The sequence below is a fragment of the Tubulanus polymorphus genome, chromosome 9 (assembly GCF_964204645.1).
Source record: "Tubulanus polymorphus chromosome 9, tnTubPoly1.2, whole genome shotgun sequence".
Lineage (NCBI taxonomy): Eukaryota > Metazoa > Nemertea > Palaeonemertea > Tubulaniformes > Tubulanidae > Tubulanus > Tubulanus polymorphus.
The window spans coordinates 3,896,733-3,916,633 of NC_134033.1; the positions used below are offsets into that span (position 1 = coordinate 3,896,733).

A 19,901-nucleotide genomic window follows, 5' to 3' on the forward strand; every position below is an offset into this window, starting at 1 on the left:
GTATGGTGAAAATGTCTCAAAAGGACACAAAAGGATGTATTACATTTGTACAATTGGGTAATAATGTGTCTCATGTGGTCATTGAATATGACGAAATTTTGTGAAAAACCGATTCGATAGGCATATGACCTCTCTTCAGGCACAACTAGGATTGATTAACCGTAATTTCGTTCTGAACAACACCAGACAATATAAAAGGCATTGATTAGTAGTAAATTACAACGACAAATAAGCGTTATCTGACTGAAAATAAATTATTAGTCTAGGAATGAAGTCTCTGGTTACTATTTTGCGATGATCCGAGAATACAACTGACATTCAGTCTCCAGATTTAGAAATATACCAAAATTACATCATTCGCCCAGATTGTCAAAACTTATAGATGATAGTAAAATAAAACAGCAAAATCACAATAAACAAAATCTGGAGTAACACTTTATAGATCTACGCGCCATATAAAAGGCATATCGACAGGCATTCAATAAAGGCGGGGCAAGCTAACTTTAACTTTAACGGTGAATATCACGTAATTACACATCAAGAACAGGAAAATTTACCAAAATACTTCTTCATTTATCTACACAGTGAATACGGAGTAGAATGTTTAATTCGATTACTCACGTTGTTATTTGTTAGTTGTTAGTTCTGTCTCTTTCTCTATCTCTCTCTAGTTACATTTATTCTCTTCCTGTAGACCGTCTCTTAACGTTCAGTTATAGGCGTCAACAACGAGCTGCAACAGCCTCAGAGTATCAGATGTTACCGTTTTACACGCATGCGCACAGTAAGTGTTGCACGTCCACAGCTTGTTATTGGATAATAACAATCATTCGATGTTGCGCAACCCCGTAATCTGTGCCCAATGGGAGAACTCTTGATTATAACCGCAGTACTCAAGTATTCCTTAACTAAATCCTCAACTCATCTTTAACTGTTTCGAAAGTAAGCTTCTATTGGTTACTATAGGTCGATGTGCTGCTCCCACAAACATCGTGTGATTATATTGCGAATATATCATCAAAAAGGTGTTTAGAGTTAATTGCAAGTGTTTTGAATGAATTAATAACTTATAAGAGACTTTTCTGACTTTACCTTTCTCGTTTTATTGTGGGATTTTTGATACATAGTCTCAGCAGCAGTGGTTGTTATGTTCACGATGATTCATCAGCTAGAGGTCTGTGTATACATAATACTGTGTTTACATATATCTATTTTCACAATTATTGCGCGCTTCCTTGTTGACTCCGATCTTATCTATATCTAAGAAACCCTCATAAACGCTACAAATGCTCGTACTTGATAAAAAAGTTTAGCCACAAATGACTATTATTTTGAATTCATGCTTACTCATCAAAAATTAACGATCTTAAAAGGTTAATTTTTCTAGACTAATTTTTGGAATTTCTGTTTACAGTTTGGATACAATTCGACCAAAGCATACATTTGCTAAAAATTACCAGTTTTTTGTAATGTCCTACATAAAGATTGAATGTAAATGGAGACTCTGCGTCAGTAGCGTGGGGTTGTAGTGACCTATAGCCGTCTGCTGCACTCTATTTTCATTACAATTTCGAGTCGTAAATTCTGACATCGCTTTGTCTCCTTACATTAAAATTCGAAAATCAGTACATTGTTTATTTCAAAATGTTTACTGAACGACTTGTTCAATCTATATTTTCCCTCGACACAGCGATGTGGGGCAAAATCAAAAGTAACACGTTGTACAGTAAAAATCAGGTCATATCCTGTAACTGAATACAAAGTTGCGACCACCCGTAATATTAGCAATGAACCGTTTACTCTATAGAAGCTCATTCGCATTGTTAATATAATACAGCTTTTAGTTGAAAAATTAAAAGATCCAATATAGAGTTGAAAAAGAATAGTTGTGTTTGTGAAATAGTAGTCGTGTTCCTTAAGACGAACCAGCCGGATCGTAAGATCACACAACCCCCCGCCTAGTACCTTTATTTCAGGATCCTGTATTTCATGCTTCTTTTTTTTCCAGGGTTTCCCTCTATTTTTAGGTTTTTTTTCTTTCTTTCAGAATTTCCGTTTTTTTTTCAAATTTATTGTTTTTTAAGACAACGCCTATTATGTAAATATTTTACTTAAAATAAACATGAAAATTTCAGGGTTATCGGTGAGACAAGACCCCAGAAGACTGGGCCACAGAGTACGTGTCTTCACCCCCAGCACACAACAGAGAACAAGACCCCCTAGTCACAGAAGATTGAACCTAAAGTTGAATGAACGACAGAGTGACTGAAGAATTCCGGTGTGACATGTATAACATGTCTCTCTATTTCAGTATCCCCCTCCCTACCCACAAACCTTAGCCTGAATGGGTAGGCCGAATATATAGGTCAGGTTAGAAAACTGAGTTGATAGATCTTTGAATTAAAACATAATTTCAGCTGTTGGTATAAAATGCAGTTGTAATTTCAAGTGGAATTTTTTAACAATAGAAGTTGCATTTATTTACAATTGAACTGGATTGAAAATGTTTGACAGTTTGTGAGTTAAGTGTGATTTGAGTAAGATGAAGAGTTGAACAGTTGAACTCTACTTCTTATAAAATACAAATGACATTTACTTACGTACAACTGGTTTCAGGTTCAGACAGCACCCACCTCACCCAACCCGGTCGGGCCCTATTCCTGTGATACCTGGGTTTCTGGTTTATTTGGTTGAATTAATTTATTGATATTTGAGCTGATTTCAGGCGCGCGCTGTTTTTTTGCTGTCGATATTTCTCGGGTATATTTTTAGAAGATGCGGTTTTTTGATTGAAGATCCAAATCACTCGTTTCTTGTTATTTGTTTATCTCCTCTTAATTTTTATATAATCTCGTAATAGAAGCGGTTGTTTTTCGTACCAGTGAACATCAGTGTTTTATTGCGAACATAGAAATTCATAATATAAAACAGAATTAGATTCAACAATTTGTTACAATTATTCTTTCTACATGTAGATTACAGTGGCTACGAACTTTTAAAGTCATCATTTTGAAGCCATTTCGTGCTGTCTAATTTTTGACATGGCGACTCTAGATAAAATAGCGGTTTATACATAGACCACTATTTGAAAGAGGTTTTGAAACTACTGGGACTTAATTCGTGCGACCTAACGATTTCGCTACTTGTATCGAAGCGATTTATGCGAGGTTGACTACGTATTATCTGGACACACACAGGATGCCGCACGCGGTTAGCTGGAATCTGTAACTGGTGATTAGTTACATGCAAAGAACAGTTCTTACGTTACGTGTAGCATATTTTCTCCACGACATGTTCGCTAAATTCATCCCGTTTATTTGTCTGATAGTCAGTGTCGCGTCCGAGTTTCGAGAGTTCTATACGATGACGGTCAACGCGTCTGCAAAACCGTACAAGTCGACAGTCGGGTCGCGCGGTGAATGCGCGCTGCGCTGTTTGAACGAGGGGTCGAATTGTCGGGGTTTCGACGTCGATTCGACGAAATCTCACGGCGTCGACGAATGTTACCTGTTCGACAACGAGCTGGTGAAATACAGAGCATCAGGAAAAACGAAAATTGTAATGTACAAGCACGATAAAGGTATTTTTCTCGAGAACTTACAACGTATTTTTAATTCATAAGTGAATAAATGATTCCAGCTCTAGAGAAGCTCTAGAATATTCGCATAAATCATGTTAATCGGGCTATTTGAAATCGTCTTTATGAGAATATCGGATATGTATATATATATATATATATATATATATATATATATTATATATTCCGTTTGTAGAACACGGATCTTGTAGATTTGGATTTTTCGTTGCGAATGGAATTTGCTATCACGTTTTCCGATGGAACAGTAACGCTTATAAAAGTGCGACCGTCACAGACGCGGCAAGTTTCTGTACCTATCACGGTTGGATACTTGCCGAACCCCGCACTTCACAATCGAGGGCTGCCTTGAGGAAATATCTCATCGACAAAAATGGTACGTCTAACTTCATATTGATAGATTTTAAAGCTAGAATAAATTCATACCTTGTTTCTCCTAATCGACCGGGTAAGTTTTGTAAACTGCCATAAAATTTGTAATGAGTTTCTATTACTATTACTATAACTGTCGGGTCTGTTATTGTTAGTTTGATCATGATTAAAAAAGTGATGCACGGTAGATTGGGTGGCCGGCCGGGTCAACTTTTAAACTCTACAGAAATAAGAAACAAAGTATAATCATTTTTGTAGCCAAATTCCTATAATTAAACGAGTTTGAATGAACTTTTCGGTAATAATGCCAGGTTGTCGATTTAGATGTGGGATTGCGAAACATCGCGCACTCTAAATCATCACCTATTATCTGAAGCTCTTAGGTCATTTGCTCTGGTTAGTTACTGCCATACCGTATCTTCAGTTTTCACACCATATATCAGTTATCCTTTTGAGTTACCGGCTCAAAAGGCGCCACCCTTAAAATGGTTAAAATGGAGTGCACAATTATTTCTAACATTTATATTTCTTTTTCAGAAGTCGTTTATAAACCTATGTTGGGTGGATATGATTTGCAGACGAATTCCGGGTCAATGCGCGGCCCGTGGGTTTGGAGATCAGATAATACCACTATCGCAATCCTACCCTGGGACAACGGGGAACCGAACTATCGGCACGAACGCTGTATTCAGTGGTACATCGATACAGATCGATATAACGATATTCCTTGCAACAATCACAACGACTTTTTATGTCAGTACAACCCGTGAGGAACACGGAAACCCGGTACACGTTTCATTACTGTAACACTTCCGATTTCATCATTAAATTTACAGTTGAAATCATTGTGCGAAAACGACATTAAAACCGGTGATGCGTTAAATATCGTGTCGTGACAATTACTATATAGATCAGGAGTGAATTATTAATATGTTTATGGCGGTTTATGACGCTTCACTAATTTGTCCTATTTGTACAAGAATAATAAAACCGCCAGATAGTAACAGTAGGTAATATATACATTCATTAAAATGGATTTCGATATTACTTCGGAACATCAAATTTCTTTCATCGTTTACTGCTGATACACTAGGTACAGCAACTGCCAAAAATCTAAAACGTCGGAGAAAACTCAGCCAAAATTCACTAACCTCCAATTCGTGATGCCATTCGGTTCCCGGCTGGTTGTAACAAGTTTATCCGAAAAAGAGGGTTTTACGACGGTAGAACATCGTACTACACGTCAGCTCAGTACAAACTACTAACTATAAATGTATTTCGGTGTTTCAAATTCTATCTTTATGTGTCGGTCTTAAGACTATGTAAAGCCTTTATAATTCCCACGGCATGGGAATCAAGGGCGACGAACAATGAGTGGACAACTTGAGCAGACGACAGGCCATCAACAGTAACAGCGAGGATGTACAACTAATTACTTAGCAAACCACAAAAACACCACACGTGGTATATTCCTAAAAATGAACAGTCCAAACAATCCGTATCCTTAATACCGGTAACTGATCTTCATCACCTTCTGAAGTTGTTGATGATCAAATTTACTACACTTTGAAAACGAAAGTACGAAAAACTAAAATGCGAAAAAGATGAAAAATGAAAATTCGTCGGATATTTTCAATACAAGGTTGCGCCTGGACAAAATTCAAGTGCCGGTTCAACCTATAGCTAGTGAAAATATTCAATTTAATGTACTATTAATTCGGTTCTTACTATGCTTGATTCTAGAAATTGCTTGATTATGTTCGTTGCACCGTTCGTTTTTTAGTTCTGCCGAGATTGGTAGGAATACAGTGACCGTGGATGGTAGCGTAAATACTGCAAACGCGAGTGAAACTGTTATGAGCATTTTTGTTGTACGCTGTGATTTTGTAGTTTTCATTCAGAAGAAATAATTTTTGATTTCTTGAATAAGTGAACTATTATAACAGAATTCAATAGAATGGTGAAAGATAACGGTAGAATGTAAGCGTACATAAAATTCATGGCGAAATATTCTAATTTATATTCTCTAACAAGCGGCCACCTGGTTCGGTATCTCGACCGAAAATACGGCGCAAAACTGAACGATTATTATCGGTAGCCAGCAAAATAAATTACAATGATTGATTACTAAACTCCTTCGAGCTAAAACCAGTTCGGTAGGATCGGCTCTACCCGAGCCCGACCTACTTCCAGATACGAGTTTATACATCTGATCGTACGTCGTCATTATCGTAGCCAATATGGCCGTATTAAAGGCAAAAATAGCGAATGAATAGAGCCAACCATTTACGTCGATTGTCAGTAAATTGACAGGCAAACAAACTCCAGTTGTACCGTAAAAATTGTCTCCGAAGTAAGACGACGATGACAGCAGTAGAAAAAGAAACTGTGATTATAACGAGCCAACAAATGCAGCAAATACCGATAACGTATTAAATTTAGAGTTGAATTGCAAGGTTAGTAAAGTGAATTGCATCTCCTCTCGTTGTCGTGGTAACACAGTGGTAATTGATAATAATGGCAAAGTTGACGGGACTGCAGAACGAATAGTTGACGAAAGTTTATTTCGCACCAAAACATCCCGGTTCTTTTGGAAGCGTTCAAACTCTAGACAGACTAGCAAAAGAAAACGGTTAGAAGATTTCACCTTATAGCTTTTGTCATATCAAGAGGTATTTTATTTAGATATTCTAAATATTCTAATCATTTTTGTGAAATCGGAATTGTGTTTGAACAGAACGCGATGTTATCCTCATTGCCTCTCTCCACCTAGGAGTAAATGGGTACCTGGTCTGATAGATGACTCCTGAGCGGATGTTACCTCTCCTCAAGGAGAGACGACGACTGATACATGGAATAGATTTATAAGGCTGGGGGTACCGGGTAATAATACCAAGTTTGGAGCGCATTTGAACAGACTCTAGTTTGGATACCTGCGCTGTATAAATGTCAATTATCATTGTATATTTCGGTTCAGCCCTGAGGCGCTGTGTCTAATGATGTTATTTATATTGTGTGGTTACCTCACTATATTTTCAATTTTTTTACGAGTTTGGATAGTATCATCCGCAATTTATATAATAAATTCCGTGCATTCAACCCTGTCTTAGTTGCTACCATCCAAGTCTAACGCATCTTCGTGACTGTACGGTTTTTAGTTTTCTCGGATTTTTAACCCATATTTGCTCTTATATTTTTGTAAGATCCTAGGTCGAATCTATGATAAACAGGAATGATATAAATTGCAATTACCTTTAATAATTAAACATCTTAATAATTTAAAAGCCTAACATATCTCCACTTGTACCCCGGGAAATCTTTATGGAATTCTATCGAATACTACTTGACTCGAATCATCTGAACAGATATAATGTCCCTAATTGGTATTCACAACAATTGGTTTAGCAATATCAAATTCATTAAAATCTACACCAAATCCTAATAAACCAGATAAACCCCCGAATGATAATAATTCTATACAAGATAAAGTTAAGGATGGTTTAAAAAAATTAGCAAAATATTTATGGGAACTATCTAAAAAATCTGCTGCAGCTTTACCAGGCATTATTGCATCAATTGTTGATTTTAAATTGAAATCTACTGGGAATATTCTTAACTTTGCTGCTGAACATATTATTTTATTTTTAATTACAGTTGTAAGTGTTATTATTTTTTGGTTAGTGAATATGATAAAAAATAAATAATTAATTTTTTGTTAAATAAATGAGTGGGAGTTATATCAATCCTTCTAAGAATCATATAATATCTAAGGCTATTCAAGCAGAAAGATCACATCATATAATTACTCAAAACCCTTCTAATATTAATCCTGATGAAACTTTATATGTTAGAATCCCTAGATTAACACAAAATACTTTTTATGTTCGAAATAGTATTTATTTCTCAGCCGATATAAAAGTAACTGGCAATAATGATAATTATGTTGTTGATAATGTTGGAAGATATTTGATTAAAAAATTAACTATAAAGATTGGTCCAGAAACAGTTTTCTCATGAGATGATTATAATTTATTCATGCATTATAAAGATTTATGGTTAACTAAAGAATAGAATATGATATTTCAAGGCATCCAATCAGAAAACCAAAATAAATTAAGATCTGAAGCTAATAGCGCAATATTAACTAATACTATGGATAAATTGATAAAAAATATTTATCGAAGCAAATATAAAATTCCATTAGACTTTGAATTGATAAATAATAATGCACCTTTATATAAATATGCAATTCAAGAAGATGTTATATTTGAGATAACATTTGCTCGTGTAAATGAAATTGTATTATCTAGCGTTGTTAAAGATATGGGTTATAAATTATCGAATATATGTTTAGAATATGATACAGTAACTGATGAAAATATTTCAAGTATAATTCAAACTCAATACAATCAAGGATTTTCATTATTATATGATTATATTGACAAATTTAAAACTGTAACTATCAATGCAAGTGATGAAATAATTAATGAGAATATTAACTTCCCAAGAAGATCTATTAATATATAGGTATATTAATATTTTTTACCATTGCAACATATTATTACCATTGCAACAATTATTTCATCACTTGCATTGATAGTACATAATACAATTTCATTTACAGGAGCAAATGTTATCTCAAATATAACATCTTCTTGAATTGCATATTTATATAAAGGTGCATTATTATTTATCAATTCAAAGTCTAATGGAATTTTATATTTGCTTCGATAAATATTTTTTATCAATTTATCCATAGCATTAGTTAATATTGCGCTATTAGCTTCAGATCTTAATTTATTTTGGTTTTCTGATTGGATGCCTTGAAATATCATATTCTATTCTTTAGTTAACCATAAATCTTTATAATGCATGAATAAATTATAATCATCTCATGAGAAAACTGTTTCTGGACCAATCTTTATAGTTAATTTTTTAATCAAATATCTTCCAACATTATCAACAACATAATTATTATTATTGCCAGTTACTTTTATATCGGCTGAGAAATAAATACTATTTCGAACATAAAAAGTATTTTGTGTTAATCTAGGGATTCTAACATATAAAGTTTCATCAGGATTAATATTAGAAGGGTTTTGAGTAATTATATGATGTGATCTTTCTGCTTTAATAGCCTTAGATATTCTATGATTCTTAGAAGGATTGATATAACTCCCACTCATTTATTTAACAAAAAATTAATTATTTATTTTTTATCATATTCACTAACCAAAAAATAATAACACTTACAACTGTAATTAAAAATAAAATAATTTGTTCAGCAGCAAAGTTAAGAATATTCCCAGTAGATTTCAATTTAAAACCAACAATTGATGCAATAATTCCTGGTAAAGCTGCAGCAGATTTTTTAGATAGTTCCCATAAATATTTTGCTTATTTTTTTAAACCATCCTTAACTTTATCTTGTATAGAATTATTATCATTCGGGGGTTTATCTGGTTTATTAGGATTTGGTGTAGATTTTAATGAATTTGATATTGCTAAACCAATTGTTGTGAATACCAATTAGGGACATTATATCTGTTCAGATGATTCGAGTCAAGTAGTATTCGATAGAATTCCATAAAGATTTCCCGGGGTACAAGTGGAGATATGTTAGGCTTTTAAATTATTAAGATGTTTAATTATTAAAGGTAATTGCAATTTATATCATTCCTGTTTATCATAGATTCGACCTAGGATCTTACAAAAATATAAGAGCAAATATGGGTTAAAAATCCGAGAAAACTAAAAACCGTACAGTCACGAAGACGCGTTAGACTTGGATGGTAGCAACTAAGACAGGGTTGAATGCACGGAATTTATTATATAAATTGCGGATGATACTATCCAAACTCGTAAAAAAATTGAAAATATAGTGAGGTAACCACACAATATAAATAACATCATTAGACACAGCGCCTCAGGGCTGAACCGAAATATACAATGATAATTGACATTTATACAGCGCAGGTATCCAAACTAGAGTCTGTTCAAATGCGCTCCAAACTTGGTATTATTACCCGGTACCCCCAGCCTTATAAATCTATTCCATGTATCAGTCGTCGTCTCTCCTTGAGGAGAGGTAACATCCGCTCAGGAGTCATCTATCAGACCAGGTACCCATTTACTCCTAGGTGGAGAGAGGCAATGAGGATAACATCGCGTTCTGTTCAAAAACAATTCCGATTTCACAAAAATGATTAGAATATTTAGAATATCTAAATAAAATACCTCTTGATATGACAAAAACTATAAGATGGACATGTAATCAATCTATTGCGTATTCTCCTAAGCCACTGAACTGCGATCTCCGACTACGTGTTAACCGCACCCCTGTCACGTGATATATTTCATGAAGTAATAATCGTCACGTGTCCTGAAAACCCCGTACATTACCTGACATAACGTCATCTGATTATAATTATAGTTTTTTTATTTTCTATTGTCCACGATCTTTTTGGGGATATATCACTTAATTTTGGGTGTGCATACATCAAAGAGGTTTAAATGGAATCAGTAGAGTTCAAATCGGCATGACTGGAATTTTGTTTCAGCTTCTTCACTACTTTTTGCAGATGTGTACCATGTGATCCGGGTAACTTTATTCTTTACGGGGAGAATACATTGCTCGCACGTGTTTCAGTACACGGCCGCAATGGTTGCGCTATTGTAGGCCTAAATCATTTCCAAACCGCATTGTTCTGATAGCTTTGACAAAGCCATGTTTATTTACTAAACAGCTTTCTAGGATAATATTGTGAGTGGTTGATTGACTCTTGGTGACAAGAAGCTGCTTCATCCATGACATAATTGACGCATCATCGCCTCATTGCGCATGTGTGCAATGGCTCATTTGCATAAAGAAATAAACAAATACGAACAAAATGGCGGTCTTTCTCGCCGATTTAAAGCTCAATTTTCGAGAATATTCATCAATCCTTCAAAACTAAAAGAATAAATACACTTTGGACACTTGACACCAAAATGACGTTCAACCACATTATGTTCGAAATAATTGTCACGAAATAGAGGTGGACCGAGGGCCGATACTTTTCATTGTCTGGGATTTGAATCTGTGTTTGATGTTTGAACTGTCGATCTTGAAAATAAATAGGTTGATTTGATTCAAAATTTCTCCTATTACACAATTATTGGTTAGGTTTGAGTTATTATTATTTTCTCTGTACAGCAAAGTGGAATTCGGTCGGGGTTAAGTATATTTACTATGGTGGCTGACACTGTTTGTTTTATCTTGTTTATCCAGCCTTTTTATGGACGTTGCCTGTCACATACAATTGATACAGTTCAGCTATGAATTCTGATAAGACTATGACTCATTGTAAATGTAAAGAACGACTGATTTTCCTAATAGGATTTTTTTTTGTGCGCAAAACGCTATATACTGAATGAATGCTCATTCTGCGGAATATCAGCGGAACAATAAATCTAGCTATAATTACGATCCGTACTGTTCATAATCAGGAATCAAACAGGACTCAGCACCTAGCACCTGAAGTAGGTCCGGACATACACATTTTTGGCCAAGTCACCACTTAGTCAAAATTTGGATTCCATAAAAATGGAAGTCCATAAAAATGCTGAACGGAGAGTCTCAGAATCAATTACAGTTCCGACGGTTAAAAATCATCCTCGCTTGCGGGAGGGAATCAAAACCCGGTAAGCGTGAACGGTTAAATTTGATATTGAAATGATGCGCGTGCGACCAAAAGAATCCGAATTTTGAGACCTGTTGCCCAGTCTGAAGGAGCAACCCTGATGTCTCAGAGACTATCCGAGTTGTGCTCTGTGAATTACATTAAATACTAACCGTTGCACGACTATATTTGGTAAATACCTCACTAGAGTTGGTTCCTTCAGCACAGAAAAGGTCCGGGATTTAGCTTTGTCTCGTGAACGCAATAATCGGGGTTCTGGATACTCTCCCCTACACAGAAAGATAGGTTCGGCTGTCATTTGGTCTCTGATTTCTTTATTTTATAGTATATTGCGAAGCCTCGATGTGTATTGGTCATGTTTTCACTGACATTAGGTTTATCATCGTTATCAATGGAATGATTTTTTAGTTTGCATGTCTCTATGCCCTACATTTTCTTATTGTATGAATTGTTGTAGATAAGAAAAACATCGGTTTATGCATAAAGTTTGACGCGTGACGTTTTCACGATGTACCTTTACGACGGAGATATAGATATAATGTAGTATCCCGTGTTCACAGCGTGCTATATATATTTCGGAACAGCCCAGAGGGATGTGAATTGATGTATCTAATGATGTTATTCATATTGTATGGCTACCTCACTATTTTCAATTCATATCATGAATTCAGTACATTCATTCCTTTTTTAGTTGTTACTTGGATTGATCAGTCTAATCACGCATCTTCGTGTATACGGTTTTTAGTTTTCCCAGATTTGTTGATTTATATTTGCTCTTGCCATCTGGTTACATATTTTTGTAAGATCCTAGGTCGAATCTATTATATCAATTTAACATCTAAGTAACTGAAAAGCCTAACATGTCTCCACTTGAACCCGGGAATGTTTATGGAAATCTATCGAATAATCTGCATGACTCATCATGAATATATGTGGTAGTGGGTTATCCCCAAGATGACTCAAATAGACATTCTACACTACTATAGGCTACCAGGATGCTGAATGGTTTACACTGTGTATGAAATTGAAATGAAGTGTGGTAGATAATCTGTAATTATAAATTAAACAAAATTCCCATGGCCATGGCCTTACCTTTCTGTTTTCCAGAATATTTCGGTACCTACCCCTACCCTTATTGAAACATTAAAATAAACTAAACCGTTCCCCTCTAAACCCTACCCATTTGAGCTAATGAAATCTCTAAACCCCCTCCCTCATAACCTAAACCCTACCTTAATGCTCTTAACCCTAACTCTATGGACCTTGTTGAACTCTGAACCAATGTCTCGTAATCCTCTAGACCTTAAGCCTCAAAATCCAAACCCCCTGGACTCTTAACCCTATTACCCCTAAACCCTAACCTTCTGAACCATAAATGCTTATAGACTAAACCCTGGAAACCCTAAATGTATTGACTCTTAAAACCAGTTTTCGTTGATTCATTTCAGGATAAAATCTACATACAACAACAATAAAAATACCACACCCTTTTGGAAGACACTTAGTTTCCCAACTAACATAGCACAATTTTTCATTAAATTACGCAACAACAATGCTGGGCTCCAAGAACATCACATCAGAAATTTATGGATTTCGGAATTCTGAATTTTTCTGAATTTCTTTTCAGAAAATTCCGGAAGTAAGAATTTTCTGCCAAGTGTCATATCTGGACATGGATGAGTGCAATGGTCAGCAGCTAGAATATACTTAAAAAATTCCATATAGCTTATTGGAATCTCCGATAATCCCATTTGAACATTTGAAAGATCATTAGTCAATTCTATCATTTATAATGCAGATATACTTGAATAAAAAAAGGTTTCACATCATTGAATCTGTTTTTTTTGATGAGTCGAAATGATCGTTCATCAAATTTCGGACAAATTTACAACAAATAACAGGAATTTTTTTGTGGTACCTTCACATCCCATTGATGCATATATAACATGAATTAGTTCCTAGTTCTATCACCATTGGCAGCACCTTATGGAAGCATTATTTTGCTAATTGACAACTCTGGGAATGAAAGGGTTAACATATAATAAATAAGTTAATCAGGTGTTTTATCTCATTTTTTTTAGATTGCAGGTTAGGATATTTGATAAAACACTAGATAAACTAAGTGATAAAATATGCTGGGTTGCTTCGATTTATTCACCCGAGGATTGTGAGGGCTGGATACCTGCAACGATGAGTTAAAATAGCAATCTAATATCTATTAGAATATAAAATTTATTCTGTTACTACCAGCTGAATGACTACCATAGGTATTATGGTAATACATATATAAACAATTCGACTATCTTTCTATCCGTTTTGTCAACTGTTGTAAAACGAAATTATTCACTGTCAAATTAAGAGTGAACCGAAACTAAGCACTTACATAACATTTTATAATACGGTTCTCGATACTGAAACCTATGTTTCGTTTAACTTTACTCTCTTCCAATTATTTTGGGCCAGGTCCAGGGCCAGGGGGTCATGGATTTTTGTATCCGTTCATATCCTCGTAGTATCCAAACACGATCAGCCTAGTTGCGTACTGGCGCACTTACCCTAGACATTGGAATCGGTCGATTTAGAAATATCAAATAGGAAAAAATTGACCCTGTAAAGCGTGGAATCAGAAATTGTCTTCATTGTTAAATACCCGCTGTATGACATACAAAGATAAATTCTTTTATCGACTACTGAGCAAATTAACCAACAATGCGCTTGGAAGTTATGACTTGAAGAACGAGAAATTCGTGTATATTGAATGCGAAAAATTGTCAAACGGAAGTCGTTTTATGTCCGAGTCGTGGTATGAAATATATCCAGAAATTCAGCACCTGACCTTGTATTCTGAACCTTAATAATTTGTTACTGCATAATTATGTAGTGACGTATTAGCCCCCGTTTAAAATAATGATTGCAAGTAAATGAACTCGTTAACTGTGGGTTTTGCTCAATAACTCTGAAATGCTGAGATCAATATAGGTCTATACCAGTAATGTTGATATAAGCTTTAGATCAGTTTATAAACCAACCACCAACGATTATGTAAACTCATACATTATCAATTTCACAAAAGTTGTGATGCAAAAGTTTAAGATCTGTATTATGAACCGACGCCCCTTCCCCCTAATCAGAATCCGTGTTCACAAAGTTGACTAGAATATTTGTACAGTAAATTAAAGATATATGAATAATATTTACCTCTTGATCTCAAAGACGATTGTAAAGAAGAGTGTACTAGTTCAGCACAGACACTAAACTCTTAAAGTCTAATTATTGCTGATACAGAGAACCAAACTAATCACCTCGGAATATGTATCAAAAATGCACCGCGATGATGCGTATGAATTGTTTTTCATTCTAGTTTGTGTTAAAAACATTTCATATGAAGCATTCTATTGGCCAACATTCATCATCCGTTTAGATTACCAAGTAAGGTAATAGATACCACCATCGTCAACCCGGATAAATTATTATAATCATTGTGACCATATCCAATCATTTCTTAGTTTAGTTGAAATTACCAAATAAGGTAATAAATACCATCATCCACAGCCCGGATCAATTGATATGTATGGACCCGAGCTTTGAAGTCGGACAAATGAAGAACATAAAATAGAGTTTAATTGAAGAAGTCCCACAATTCGAATTTTAAATAATATAATTTATCAAAACGAATTCGGATTGTTCTTCTGGAAATTGGTCAACCTTAAAAATCCCGCTAACAAATATTCTTCAAGCATCAACATGGATGAGTGGTACAATCATTTCAAGTCACTTAGTTCTCCTGACATTAAGGCTGGATCTACGTCGTCTTGTCTCAAAGAATACCTTAAACATCTTCAAGAAAGACCATCAACATTCGATAATCTTGATTTAAAAATTAGATGACATTTTACGAGCTTCGAGAAAACTGAAACCTAATAAAGCATCTGGTTTGGATTCTATTTTGAATGAATTTTTAATGCCATATTAACTTTTGGAAAATATCCGGAGGAATGGTTGAGAGGGATTATAATTCCGCTATTCAAAAAGGGTAAAAAAGACGATGTGACTTGTTATAGAGGTATAACTATAACAAGTAATCTAAGTAAACTTTTTTGTATCATTTTGAACGATTGGGCCATGGCATGTATGGTGAAAATTTCTCTGTACTTAGCATTCCCGACACAAAAGGATGTATTGCATTAGTACAATAGGTTAATAATGTGTATCATGTGGTCATTGAATATGACGAAATTCTGTGAAATAAACCGATAGTAATTAGAAAAGTGGGCTTTCATACCAGAGGTCGGAGGTTAAACACTCATCACCTCAATATTTGTTTCCCTTATAAATGGGGGAGAATGAACACCAACCAGAAAACAATAATGTCAATAAAAATCAATATTATTGTCAATATTGTAAAAAATACATCGATAAATACCAAAAATCACGACATGAAAAAACTGCAAATCATATAAAAAATGTAATAGATTTTGAAACTCCAGAAAATTCCAATGAAAGAAAAGAAAGATTAGAAAATATGAATGTGGATGAAATAAAATGCGAAGTTTGTAATGAATTTATAGTAAAAAGGAATTATAATAGACATCTCGAATCACAAAAACATTATAAAAATTTAAATAAAAATGTTTTAGGATTAGAATATTTTGATAATAAACCTCAACAAGTAAAAGAATCAACTTCAAAAACTAAATCCATTTCAAATAAACCTTACATGGAAAATGTTAGAAATTATATTGATTCACTAGAAATAAAAGATACAATTGAAATTTTAGAAACATTACATAGTAAAATTGGTCCTGCAGCTATTATATTTAGATTTTTTAAAGGTACAACAATAGAAGATTATAGTAAATTTAATGAAATAATAGAAAAAATACTATATTTGATTACAGATGTTGAATATCCAAAAATTAGTATCTCTGGGAAAGTAAGTTTTATAAAGTCAGAAGAAAAAATGGATTATAATATTCAAACACTCTCTGAAGAAATAATTTCAAAAACACAAATAAAAGAGAAGTTAGAAAAAATATTTAATGAATTTAAACGTCATATTGAAGAAAGATATTTTGAGGGTTCTGGCTTAACATTGAATGAAATTATATATTTAGATTTAAATGTTTATAATACAAAAAGGAATAAAACATCAAAAAGTAACAAAATGTTTAAAAATGATTCAAACTTTACAACAGAAAAGGATATTAAAGCATCATCTTATATTAAATTACCATTTACAACAAAAGCAGTAATAAATATTCAAAATGAAGATAATAAATGTTTTCTATGGTCAATTATTAGTTGTTTACACCGAACAGAAGATATGACGCATAGTTTTAGAATAACAAATTACCGGAAATATGAAACATTATATAAAATTGATCAATATCCAGTAACTATAAAAATGATTCCTAAAATAGAAAAAGTTAATAATTTAAAAATAAATGTATTCGAATTAATGCAATTACCAAAGACAAAAGGTGAAAATATTAAAGATTATACATTGGAAGCTTTATATTTAACAGAATATTATGATGATCAAAATGCTATAGATTTGTTATATTACAAAAAAAGATGAAAATGAACATTATATGTGGTTAAAACAAATTGATTTATTCTTTAGAACAGAAAGTGATCATCATCATAAAATTTATCTATGTAGAAAATGTTTATCTAAATTTATGACTGAGAATACATTACTAAAACATAAAGAATTATGTGATAATAAAGATTTTTGTAAATTAATAATGCCAACAGAAAAAGATTATAAATTGAAATTTACTAATCATAAATTTAAAAATATTGTTCCATTTGTAATTTATGGGGATTTTGAATCATTGAATAAAGAATTAACTGATCAAGATAGAAAAGAAATATATAACAAAAAGCAATTATTAAAATCAATGGATAAAGGAAGTGAATTAAATGAAGATATAATTCAAGACCCACCAATTATAAATACAATTAAAAAAGTTCATCAAAGAGCTGCTGCTTATGGAATTTATATAAAATCAAATTATCCCGAATTATATGAAAGTCAATATATTTCTTTTAGAGGTGAAAATGTAGTTAATGATTTTTGTGATAAAATGATTGAATTAGAAAGTGATTTTGCAAAATTATTATACAAAAATAAAAGAATAGTTATGACAAAAGAAGATGAAATGATTTTAATTATGCAACTCATTGTTGTTACTGTGAAAAACGTTTTTATTCATTTCATAAAAGAGTTAGAGATCATGATCATTTAAATTCAAAATATCGTGAAGCTGCTCATGAAGATTGCAATTTACAAGCTAAAAAAGTAAATTTCGTACCAATATTATTTCATAATTTATCAGGATATGATACCCATCTATTTATAAAACAATTATCGGGAAAATTGGGTGCAATTAATCAAGAAATAGAAGAATATAATGCTATGAATGAAGCAAATGTAAGAAAATATGATTTTAAACTATTAGCTAAAACATCTGAAAATTATATTTCATTTCAATTTGGTTGCATTAGATTTTTAGATTCTTATAGATTTCTAGCAAGTTCATTAGATAATTTATCAAAAAGTTTAGTTGATAATGATTTTGTTATAACTCGATATTATTATCCAAATGAACAAGATTTTAAATTATTGAGATATAAAGGCGCAATTCCTTATTCATTTTATAAAACACATGATGATTTTAATGTAACAGAATTATTAAAAGATCAATTTTATGATAAATTAAAAGAGGAGTATGTTGAAAGATGAAGTGTTTAATAGAACATTAAATATTTGGAACCATTTTAAGATGAAAAATCATGGCGAATTAGTTGATTTATATTTAAAATCAGATGTTATGATATTGGCTGATATATTTGAAAAATTTAGAGAAGTTAATTTGAATCATTTTAATGTTGATCCTTGTTATTGCTACTCTAGTCCTGGTTTAACCTGGCAATGTGGTTTAAAATATACAAATGTAGAATTAGATTTATTAAAAGAACCAGATATGGTTTTATTATTTGAAAAATCAATTAGAGGTGGAATTAGTGGTGTTATGGGAGATAGGTATTTTAAAGCAAATGATGAATATAAATAATTATATATTGACGCCAATAATTTATATGGTTGGGCAATGATGCAACCTCAACCACATAAAATTTTATATTAACAGAAGTTGAAAATGGTGATAAAACTGATTGGGAAAGCGCAATTGCGAGTTTAAAAGATGAAGCACCAATTGGTTATTTCTTTGTAGTTGATTTAGAATATCCTGAAAATATAAAGTTTAAAACAAGAAACTTACCTTATTGCCCAGAACATTTAACTGTAGATGATAGTTATTTAAGTGAATACCAAAAGAAAATAAAACCGAAAGATCATGTTTTTACTGAAAAATTAATACTTACTCAAAATAATAAATACAATTATATTGTTCATTATAGAATGTTAAAATTTTATCTAAAACAAGGAATGAAATTAAAGAAAGTACATAGATATATTGAATTTAATCAATCGAAGTGGTTAGAAAAATATATAGATTTCAATACTCAACAGAGAACCATATCAAAAACAGATTTTGAAAAAGATTTTTTCAAATTGATGAACAATAGTTTTTATGGAAAAACATGTGAAAATAGAAATGATATTGAATTAGTAAATAATTCTGAAAGATTAAGACATTTACAATCAAGTCCTAGACATTTAGGAAATAAAAGGTTTGAAGATTATTTAACCGCGGTAAAATTAAAAAGAACATCCATGAAATTTAATAAACCAATATTTATAGGTTCAACTGTTTTAGAAATATCAAAATTATTAATGTATGATTTTTATTATAATGTTTTGCAACCACTTTTTGGGGAAAAGCATATTGAAATATTATATTTTGATTCTGTAACAGCTGACACCCCAATATTATTAAAATACAATAACCAAATATTAATAAGAAGAATTTCAGAAATAATTCCAAAACAAAATGAACTTTATATTTCATATGGTGCAAAAGAATTAATACAAATAAATGGTTTAATAGATGTTTGGACAAGAAATGGATGGAAAAAATTAAAGAATATTATTAGACATAAAACAAATAAGAAAATCTATAGAGTTAGAACTAAATTAGGATTTGTAGATGTTACAGAAGATCATAGTTTAATTAAACGAAATGGTGATGAAATAAAACCAACTGATATAAAAATTGGAGATGAATTATTACATAAAAGATTTTTCCCAAGAATGAATCATATGTCATTTGATGAAATAATTGATA

General features: G+C 32.5%; 1 long non-coding RNA gene across 1 annotated transcript in view; it reads right to left on the reverse strand.

The window, feature by feature from the left end:
• Positions 1-3,413: 3,413 nt before the first annotated feature.
• The window catches only part of LOC141910935 (uncharacterized), a 32,600-nt gene continuing 16,112 nt past the window's right edge, over positions 3,414-19,901 (reverse strand). Inside the window, exons 3-4 of the long non-coding RNA XR_012619944.1 lie at positions 18,936-18,956; positions 3,414-3,507 (exon numbers count right to left, since the gene is read on the reverse strand). This is a non-coding gene — a long non-coding RNA (uncharacterized LOC141910935). The remainder of the gene's footprint in view (positions 3,508-18,935; positions 18,957-19,901) is intronic.